Here is a 9,595-nt window from a genome sequence, read left to right on the forward strand (position 1 = left end):
AGGGTTGCCTGAGCCAGTTCTAATCACGTGGTGGAATGGCTTAATGCAGCCCTTTGAGCTAGGGCACACCCATGGCCCCCCACAAGATTTATCAGCATCTGCAAGCCCCTGACCCAACCTATGAGGCAGAAGGGCTCTGCTGCAGCCTTTCTGTGGTTAGAGAGGGGAGGTCAAGCCCAGGTGAATGCTGCATGAGACAGGCTGTGTAACCCATGAGGTGTCTCCTCCAACTTCATTCATCTGCTGTCTGCAAAGGATTTCCTAATGTGGCAGGATGGGCTGCTTTGAAGTTTATACCACAGAATATGGTAGCTGGCTCTTCCAGAATAAATGGTGTTTGCAGTATTGCACTGTTTGCTAGGCAGGGGCCTCTGGAAACCGCCTCTGAGTTGCCAGTGGCTTCAGCGAATATTGAACACCTTACTGTCAACTGCAGAAAGCTGATTTATTACTATTATTTACTCCTCATTAGCACTGATGTAACACAGCAGGGAATCAAGAGCAGCAGCAGCTTCCTGGCCATTATCTGATGCTGCTGATGGCCGTGTGTGTGCCGTGCTATGGTGTTATGTTTGTGCAGAACCTGACATCAGGGGGAGGCAGCAGCTGGCAAAAATGGGGAAAAAAAGGAAGAAAAGGGAATCTAGCTTAGCTTTATTTATCCCCCGGTGCAAGTAGTGTCAGAAACACTTATACAGTGTATCACATAAATTGAAAAATAAGTAGGAAGTGAGACTGACACATCAGCTTTCAGTCTAAAAGAGTCTACAGCTTTTTTTTCAAAATGAGCAGTTTTGTATATTACTGGTCACACATGCTGTTTAATTTCCCTTGTTTTCCTGCTGTGCATCTTCTCTTTCTCTCATAGGTGGATGTCAAATAAAGTGTCACTGGGAATCAATGTTAAATGCTCAGTGCCGGTTTTAGAATAGAATTACAGAATCTTTGTATCAGTTTGGAAAAGACCTCCAAGATCATTGATGGTCATAGACCTAGCAAACAGTGCACCTATCCAAGCCATGACCAGCCAGGAGATTGCTGTGGGAAACAGTGTCCAAGATTTTACTTGAAGTCCAGGTAGACAACATCCACAGCTTTTCCCTCATCCACTAGTCAGGTCAGCTGGTCACCAAAGGAGATCATGTTGGCCAAGCAAGGACCTGCCTCTCATAACCCTGTGCTGACTGGGCCTGATCTCCTGATTGTCCTGTCTGTGCTGCATGATGGCACTCAAGGTGATGTTTGTAAACCTCCCCAGCATTGAGATCAGACTGACACACCTGTAGTTCCCAGAATCCTCCTTCTTGCCCTTCTTGCAGTTGGGTGTCTCCTTTGTTCACCTGCTGTCAGCTGGGGCCTCCCTGATTAACCAGGACAGCAGGTAAATGATGGGAAGTTGCTTGGTGAGCCACTTTGTGTTCAGATGTACCTGAAAGATTAGGACCTTATGATACAAAGTGCTGTGCAAACAAAAACCCTAGAGTCTCTATTCTACAGTGTTTATATTCTAACTGATAAGGGGAAAATAATTAGAAGTGTAATTTTCCAAGGGTTTGTACACCCGTTGAAACAGTGGAGCCACCCTTATAAACCAAGTTAATACTAATAATACTTCATTTTCTGAGGAATGGTATTACAGGTGACTGCCTTTCTGTAACTGAAACACTGTAAAGCAGAAGTGTAAGACAAAAATGTGAGCCCACAGTTTCTCGGTGGAGTTTCAAGACAAGCACATCTCTCTGCTGAGGTTTGCCACATTAGAAATGTTCACAAGAGAAAAGGGGCTTGGTGCATTTTCTTAGCTTTAATTCCAAAGTGCCATTTCCCTTGGCAAGTGACAGTACCTTCCTGCCCAGATGTAAAATGGGCAGTTTAGAAACTTACTTTAGCAGCAGTGGAGGAAGAGCCTTGGCTAAGTATGAGTCTGACAGATGCTGAGCCCAGGCAGTGACTCTTGCATCATCTGTGATGCACAAATGGGGGATACTTTTAATGCTTCTTAATATGTTAAATCAGAGGAATGTTCAGCACTGTTTTCTTGGTGCATGTATTAATTCTAGAGGTTGATTATGTCCAGGGAATAAGTTCCTGCTCCTTACAGCACAGGCTGATTTTGGGTGGAGCTGGCAGCCCTCTGGCCATGCTCAGGCTATGGCACATGGGGGTGGCAGTTCTGTGTTTGGCCCAGGCAGGGATGCTGGCATCTATCCTCAGTTGCCATTCAACTCAAGCCAACAACAGCATCAGGGTGCACTTCAAGCTGCTCTGACTGGGAAAAGTACTATTAGATCAGTGCATGTAGTATTTTATACTAAGCCTTTTATGCCATCCCCAATATCACAAGTCAGCGGGATGCTTACGAATGAGCAGGAATGTTTGATCTGGGCCTGTAATTTTGTTAACCGTTTCTCCTTATATTAATTTACATTTGGGTGATTCTGTGAGAAACTATAGCAGAATTTAATAACACTAATATTAAAAAACCAATATCAGGTCTGCATATTTCAATCTGATTAGTAGTTTTTCTCCTGATTAAATTATGCATTTTTAATGCAAGCCCTTCATTTGTCTGCAATAACATGGCACTGTAACCCTCTGTGTAAAGCGAGCACAATTCAGTGCCCTTTTTGCTCCTGCTGGTCCTGGATGCAAATTTCCTTGTTTCTCAGTAATCTTTTCTCTGTATCCATCATAGCACTTGCCATTGCTTGCCTAGAATAAAAGGTCATTGTAAATCCTGATTACTCTTAAAAGTTGCTCACACATTTATTTCTTAGACTTGATATATTTCATCCTCTTGCACGTGGGAAACAGATTTAATCAAAAATGGGAATTTGTCTGAGAGAAACAGATTCTTTTTCTTTGTGTGTTTTTTTTTCCTCCCCATATAAAATGGCTTTAATAAATATACAAACCCCCCGAATTTAAACTGTTTTTCCTTTTAGTTTAGAGAGGTGACGTAGAATATTTATTCTTTTTCAAAATAATTCCTTTAACTTTTGGGGGTTTTTTGTTTTGTTTTTTGTGGGTTTTTTTGTTGTTTTTTTTTTTTTTTTTTTGCAGGGGATACAGACAAGAATTTACTCTTTATCTCACTGTAACATTTCAGTGCTTCTCCAAAGCCAACCCCACCAAAGTGTGGTTAAAACGATAATGAGAGAGCTCAGGATCATATTGCAGTCAACAGCAAAATGAGTGTTGGGTTCATTGACACCAGAACATCGTGCTGCTGGGATTATTTGGTAAGTATATCTTGTTCCTGATGCCCTCAAGGTCTATTTGGTATAAATTTTTTTGTATATTTTTTTTGTGTGAGGTTGATTGCAAATTTTGCCTTTTCTGTGTAAAGATACATAGATGGCACCTTCACCCAGTTCACCTCTTTGTGGCTATCTCAACAAAACCTTACGTTGGTCTGGAGAGCTGTGAAAAAGGGACATCTGTGGCCTTAGAACCAACCTGACCTGCTTTTTTCTTAATTTTTAAATTGTCTTAAAACTTTTTCTTTAATTTTGCTACCTGCCAGGAGGCAGCAGTTGCTACTGCCCTCATGTTTTTTACTACCTTGTATCTGCACAGGAATAAGCCAGCATGATGAGTATCAGCTACCATTTTTGTTTTAAAAAACTTATAAGATAATGCTATTCTCACAATGTAGTCTGACTATAATTTTCCAAACACCAGGCAAAGTGCTGGGCCGTGAACTTAAACCCAAAGAGAGAGAAAAAAAAAAAAAGAAAATTATGTTCCACCAGAAGATTCACAGCCAGCTTTAGTGTTATAATAATTTGATATCCTTTTTACTACGGATCCGTGATTTGTTTGCTTTTCCAAGCAGGACTGTTTCCCCACCTCTTTTCCCTTATATTCTCTCATATTCATGTTTATCAGTTACACACAGAAATAAAACTGTTTTATGGTGAATACCCTCATTAATGTGCTTTAAACACTGTTGACTTTAAAATGATCCACTCCAAAGCTCCAAAGGCATTTTCGAGATTAAAAGTATCATTCCCCTTTTAGCACAAACAATGTGGAGGCACCAGGTAGAAGGCAGAGATAGGGGAAAACCATTTCCAAAGCTGAAAGGGATTCAGGAGATTTAGCTGCAGCCTATCCGGCTTAAAATAAAGTTACAGCCCTGTCCTTTCCCGTGGCTCATGTGTCTGACAGCAAACGTCATTAAAGCCGTAGGGAGAGGCATCGCTACTTGTTCTGAATCGCTGAGACTCGACGACTGAGAAAATAATGCCAACTAATGCATCCCCTCTGGGGCTCAGTCCTTTAGTGGATTTTTTTTGGGTTTTTTTTTTTTTTTGCCTCCATTTGGGCAGGGAATACTGTGAAAGGGAAGCTGTACATCAGGAGAAGTCTCTGGGTACTGGATATACATCCTGTCAAAATTTAGACCTTGCCCTGAGGATTCAGGTAGTTTTCTGAAGGCACTAAGTGTCATTTAAGCTTTCAGATGTTTTAAATCAACTTCCCAACATATGCCAGCATGGTCTTCTACCTCCTTCACCTGCAATGAACCTTAAACCTAGATCTGTACATGGATATACCTGAACTGCCTTTGTTTCACATTCATTTTCCCTCTTACTAAAAAACCAAAAAGGCAAATTATTCACTTTGATGTCAGACCACATTTGGGGACTTCCATACTCAGCCCAGCTTTGTTGCATAGAAGTCTCCCTTTTTTTGTGTTTGTGGAAGAACTTGGCTTGTGGTCCTTTCTGCAAGCCAGAGCTCCAGGCTCCCAAAAACTCACCTCTGCTTCTCTACGGTTGGAATTCAGGTGCCCATGAAAGCCATTCTATCATTCCTCTCCTCAGCTAGACAGGGGAGAAGAAATACATGAAAAGCCTGATTAGTTGAGATGAGGACAGTGAGAGATCCACTCAGCAATTACCATCGCAAGCAAAACAGATGTAATTTGGAGAAAAATTTAACATTGCCAATGAAATCAGAGTGGGGTAATGAAAATAAAAACTAAATCTTGAAAAACCTTTCCCCATCTTTCATCCTTCCTGGGCTTAACATTACTCCCAAGTTTTCTACTTCCAACTGTGCAGAGAGATGGGGTTGTGGTCAGTTCATCATATTCACTCTGCTGCTCCTTCCTTTGCAGGGGGAGGAGTCCTCCCACTCTTCTGCTCCAGAATGGGTTCCCTCCTACAGGTGACAGTCTTTTGTGATCTTTTGACAGCATGAGTCTTTCCCATGGACTCGAGTTTTTCACAAACTGCTTCAGTGTATGTACCCTCCATGGGGTGCAGTCCCTCAGACACAGACTGCTCCAATGTGGGTTCCCTGTGGGGTGACAAGTCCTGCCAGAAAACCTGCTCATACACAGGCTCCTCTCTCCACACGGCCAGAGGTCCTGCCAGGAGCCTGCTCTAGCATGAGCTTCCCGCAGGGTCACAGTCTCCTTTGGGCATCTATCTGCTTAGGCATGGAGTTCTTCATGGGGTCACTTCTCACCCATGGGCTTCAGGGACAGAGCTGCACACCATGGGCTGCAGGGGAATCTCAGCTCTGGTGCCTGGGACACTTCCTTCCCCCGTTTCTGCACTGACCTGAGTATCTGCAGGGCTGTTCTTCTTGCATGTTTTTGCTCCACTCTCTGGTTGCAATTGCTCTTGAGGTAATCTTTGCCCCTTCTTCAATCTGTCATTCCTGAGGTGCTACTGTCACCACTGATGGACAGTGGTTCTGTCTTGGAGCCAGCTGGGACACTCTATCAGACATGGGGGAAGCTTCTGGCAGCTTCTCACAGAAGCCACCCTTGTAGCACACCCTCCTACTGCACCCTGCCCTGCCTGGCCACACAAACCCAACACATACAATAATACTGCACTTCTAGGGGCTCCCTGCACAGGTGCTTCTGATTTTACCCCTGAGCCCATGTAGGTGGGCTGTAGAATCATTCCTGCAAATCAAAGCTGTCCATTCCCATGGCTGCTCCGGTGCCTGCCATGCATCCTCAGAGCAATAACGAAGCTGTCACTTGCAACCAGCCTTTGTGGATTACCCATATACATTTTGTTCCTGTAAAGCCTCTATTAAGGATGCCATTCCGTGGTACATACTTAAGTCAGTATCTCGGCACCACGGTCGCCTGCGTGAAGGAAGCCGAGAAACTATTACTGTGAAATTGCCTGCAGCTCTTGAGCACAGGAGGTAGCAACTGGCTAATAGTTTCTTAGACAGCCCTGGCAGATGTGTCAGGTTGCTTCGCAACTGTGCACCTCGTGGGAGAGCAGCGCGCGCGAAGCTCCCCGCTCCGAGTGTCCCCTCCTGTAATTACTCCGTAGCATCATTTCCATAGTGTCAGCACAACATATGGACCAAGCACTATTTTGCAGGACTAACCACAAAGGAGGAACACTGCAATTATGTGTCTGATGATTCTCCAGGGTAGGAATGGGTCATTTTATGGAAGGCAAGAGTCTGAAAGGGGTGGGATTATGATGAGTGTGGCCATGGAAGATGAAACACTGGATAAAATTACCTTTCACCTTGTGTAGTGCTACTGTCTTACATGACACTGCTTCCAGTCTTGCTTACGATGGGAATTCAAAAAGCAAATTTGCAGCTGCAAAATAAAGCAACCATTTGGCATTCAACTCACCAAGCTGTTCACTGCATGGTATATATTGGGTGAACAGATAATGAAGGGCTCAAGGCCACATTACTTTGATACCAACCAAACAGCCTCTTCTTCCTGAAGCTTGTAAAGAGCTCCAGAGAGTTCCCAGTCAGAGCTGAGTGCCTGGACTTTTATAGATCTAGGTTTAGGTGGAAAACTCCTGTAATTGTCTTTTAAATCCTACGCTAGAAAGAGAAATATTTTTTAAGACAGTCTAGCTTCTCCAACCCTGTATTAAAATAATTTTGTTGCCGAAGCCCTATTTACCAATTATCTAATTAATTTATATGTTTATATTAAATGCATAATCAAATTATATGGAAGCTGGTTTCTTCAAGGAGACAACTGAAAAGAATTAAACATTTTTTTGCTGGTCATATCCACATTGCAACAGCAAAACTCATGCCAGAACCCTACAGGAGAGGTCAGCAGTCCCTGTGCAGCCATCAACAACCCCAAACCTCCCAAATTGTCAGGGAGACACTGTGATGGCTGTGCACTGAAAAAATCGTGCCAGCTATTTCCAAGGCTCCAAGAAAATCCTACCTAAAAAACCCAAATGAGTCAGTCCTTCCTCCCCCTTCCCCTCCCCTTCCCTCCCCCTCCTTCCCTCCCCTCTCCTTTCCCCTTCCTTCCCTCCCTCCCCACTTCCTTCCTCCCCCCTAATTTGATGTTTACCAGGAATGATTTTGTCACCACTTCAAAGCAAGTGAAATGAGTTTATACTTAAAAAATAATATAAACTGCTTATATTTGATTTTGTCTTACAGAGATGGTGGAAATAAAGCTGTTATGATCTCTGCGACAGTCACTACTGCTAATGCCCATCATAAAAGCCAGTAAGGAGGCAGATATGTTGATTTATCAGGCATTGCTGCTCCTATATATCTACTTTCTAATAAAAATATGTGGAATTATTGCTTACACTGAGCTTCATGTGCCCAAATTTGTATAGCTAACTTCTCCTGGAAGATTTCAAAGCTTTATTTATGGGAGGCTTTTATCTAGCCGTAAGAAAAGCGCTTGCAATGGGAGCATGCCTACCCTTGAGACTCAAACCTGTTAAGTGTACAGATTTATGCCACCCAAATTCCCCAGAGGAAAACATGCTCTTTATCTGAGCTCTCAATTGAACCCTGGCTCCAACACATGTTTGCTGGCACTGAGGATACTGGTTACCAGGGATTTTTATATGAGCCCCAGATAAGTCATCCAGCACCATCTCTTCAGGCAGGACCACATGTATCACCTAAGATCAAGCCTTTCTTCTAAAGCCCCTAAGGGTTGTTTCACAGCTGTGGTTTTCTTCCTCCCAGAAGACTTGCTTTCTTGCCTGCTTCCTAATCTTATCACAGAAGAGGTTTTTTTTTTTTATTTTAGAAATTAAATTGTTTGTTTTAGAGTTTGCTACCTGCACACAGCATGTGCTGAGAAAAGCAATGTGTTATTTTGAGCCAAACGATCATAAATATGATCTTTGGGACAAGATGTCTCCCTATCTTTTCTCAACAGCTCTTGCAAATCATGATGAATTTTGCCAGATTTAAAAAACAAAGAAATATACCAAGTGCCAAGCTTTATCTCCACAAGGTTATGAGATGAAAAAGGTTGATGCCTTGGAGAAAAACACCTGTTTAAGGATGGAGATAAATGCAGTGAGGAGCCAATTCCTGTTTTCAGCAGCAGTTTGGAGCTGTGTCCATCCTACCTTGCCCCTCTGAGTCCTTGGATTCATGCTGAAAGTATCTATGTCCATGTTTAAGTGGAAATACTATCACAGCTCTGACTTGGATCATGGGGAAGGATTAGCACACAGCGCTGAGCTAAAATTACTTGTTTTTAGACAAACATCCTAAACTAGACCTGACTCTGGAAATTTCTCTGCGCTTGTATTTTTCCAGGTTTGGGACAACATATCCTGTTCATGTTTTTGTGAAATCTCAGCAAGCAATGGTACAATGTGTAATCCCATAGGCACAGCACTGAAAGGCACATGCAAAGGACAGCATTCTCAGTACATGGCATTATTTAAGGGACAGGTTTGTGTAGCATCCAGCGATAGTTATCTTCGAAAGCTAACCACTGGTCTGTTTCTTACTTTGAAACCAAATTGCACCCTCTTAAACCTCTCCCTTTTTTTGTGGACCTTTTAGTGAAGTGGGAGGTGGCCCACTTCATAGCTTCAAAAAACCAGAAGAATAAAATTGTTTGGTTGGGAGCTCTAAAAACCCCAGGAACTTCCCCATTTCCATCCTGTTTTAGACTGAAGATTTCAAACTAATTTTCTTCTCAACATTGACGACTCACTCCTCTTTCTCCCCGGTAAATAGTTCTTCATTTTCAAGGTTATGCCAACATTCTTTTTCAGGACACGGAGATGATCTTCAGCACTAACAAGAAGTTAGCAGAGCAATCAATGAGAAGGCTTGATGCTTCAGGCAAATTGGGTCTGAGCCAGTTAAATATTTATATGGGAAGAAAGCAGAACTCTCCTCATGCATGTGTCACCTGTGTTGGAGTGAGGGCTGTGTTTGCTATAAGAGTGCAGTTTGGGCTGATGCTCTGTTTCCAAGTGTGTCCTGGAAGCAGTTTTGTGTGAATGAAAGGACAGATTTTTTTTCAAGTAGTATATGGAAACATGGTGAAATTGGGAAATAAAAAGAAATGTCCCAGTTTTTAATTCTGGGAGCAATTGCTTTCAACAATATGAAAAGCCTGTTCTCAAACATGGAGTGAGAAGTTTAATTTTGAGTCAAACTGTTTTGGTTAACCTGAAGTGTCTCATATGGTACTGCCCACATCTTATTTTATACACCATGGGTCCTTAACATGGAATAATTTGGAGGATTATTCTACAAGTGGAATAGATTTTGTAAAATATTTGCTACCATATGTGGCTTCCCTTGCATGAGAAGCATGCAAATAAGGAAATACATTCTGAGGAGC

The 9,595-nt window shown here is 42.6% G+C and overlaps 1 long non-coding RNA gene across 1 annotated transcript; it reads left to right on the forward strand.

Moving 5' to 3' along the window:
• The first annotated feature begins 3,061 nt into the window (after nt 1–3,061).
• On the forward strand, nt 3,062–7,563 carry LOC107202697. The gene is made up of 3 exons (XR_002001606.2): nt 3,062–3,242; nt 5,129–5,178; nt 7,420–7,563. It is a non-coding gene; the product is annotated as an uncharacterized LOC107202697 (long non-coding RNA).
• The last annotated feature ends 2,032 nt before the right edge of the window (nt 7,564–9,595 follow it).

The sequence above is a fragment of the Parus major genome, chromosome 4, assembly GCF_001522545.3.
Source record: "Parus major isolate Abel chromosome 4, Parus_major1.1, whole genome shotgun sequence".
NCBI lineage: Eukaryota > Metazoa > Chordata > Aves > Passeriformes > Paridae > Parus > Parus major.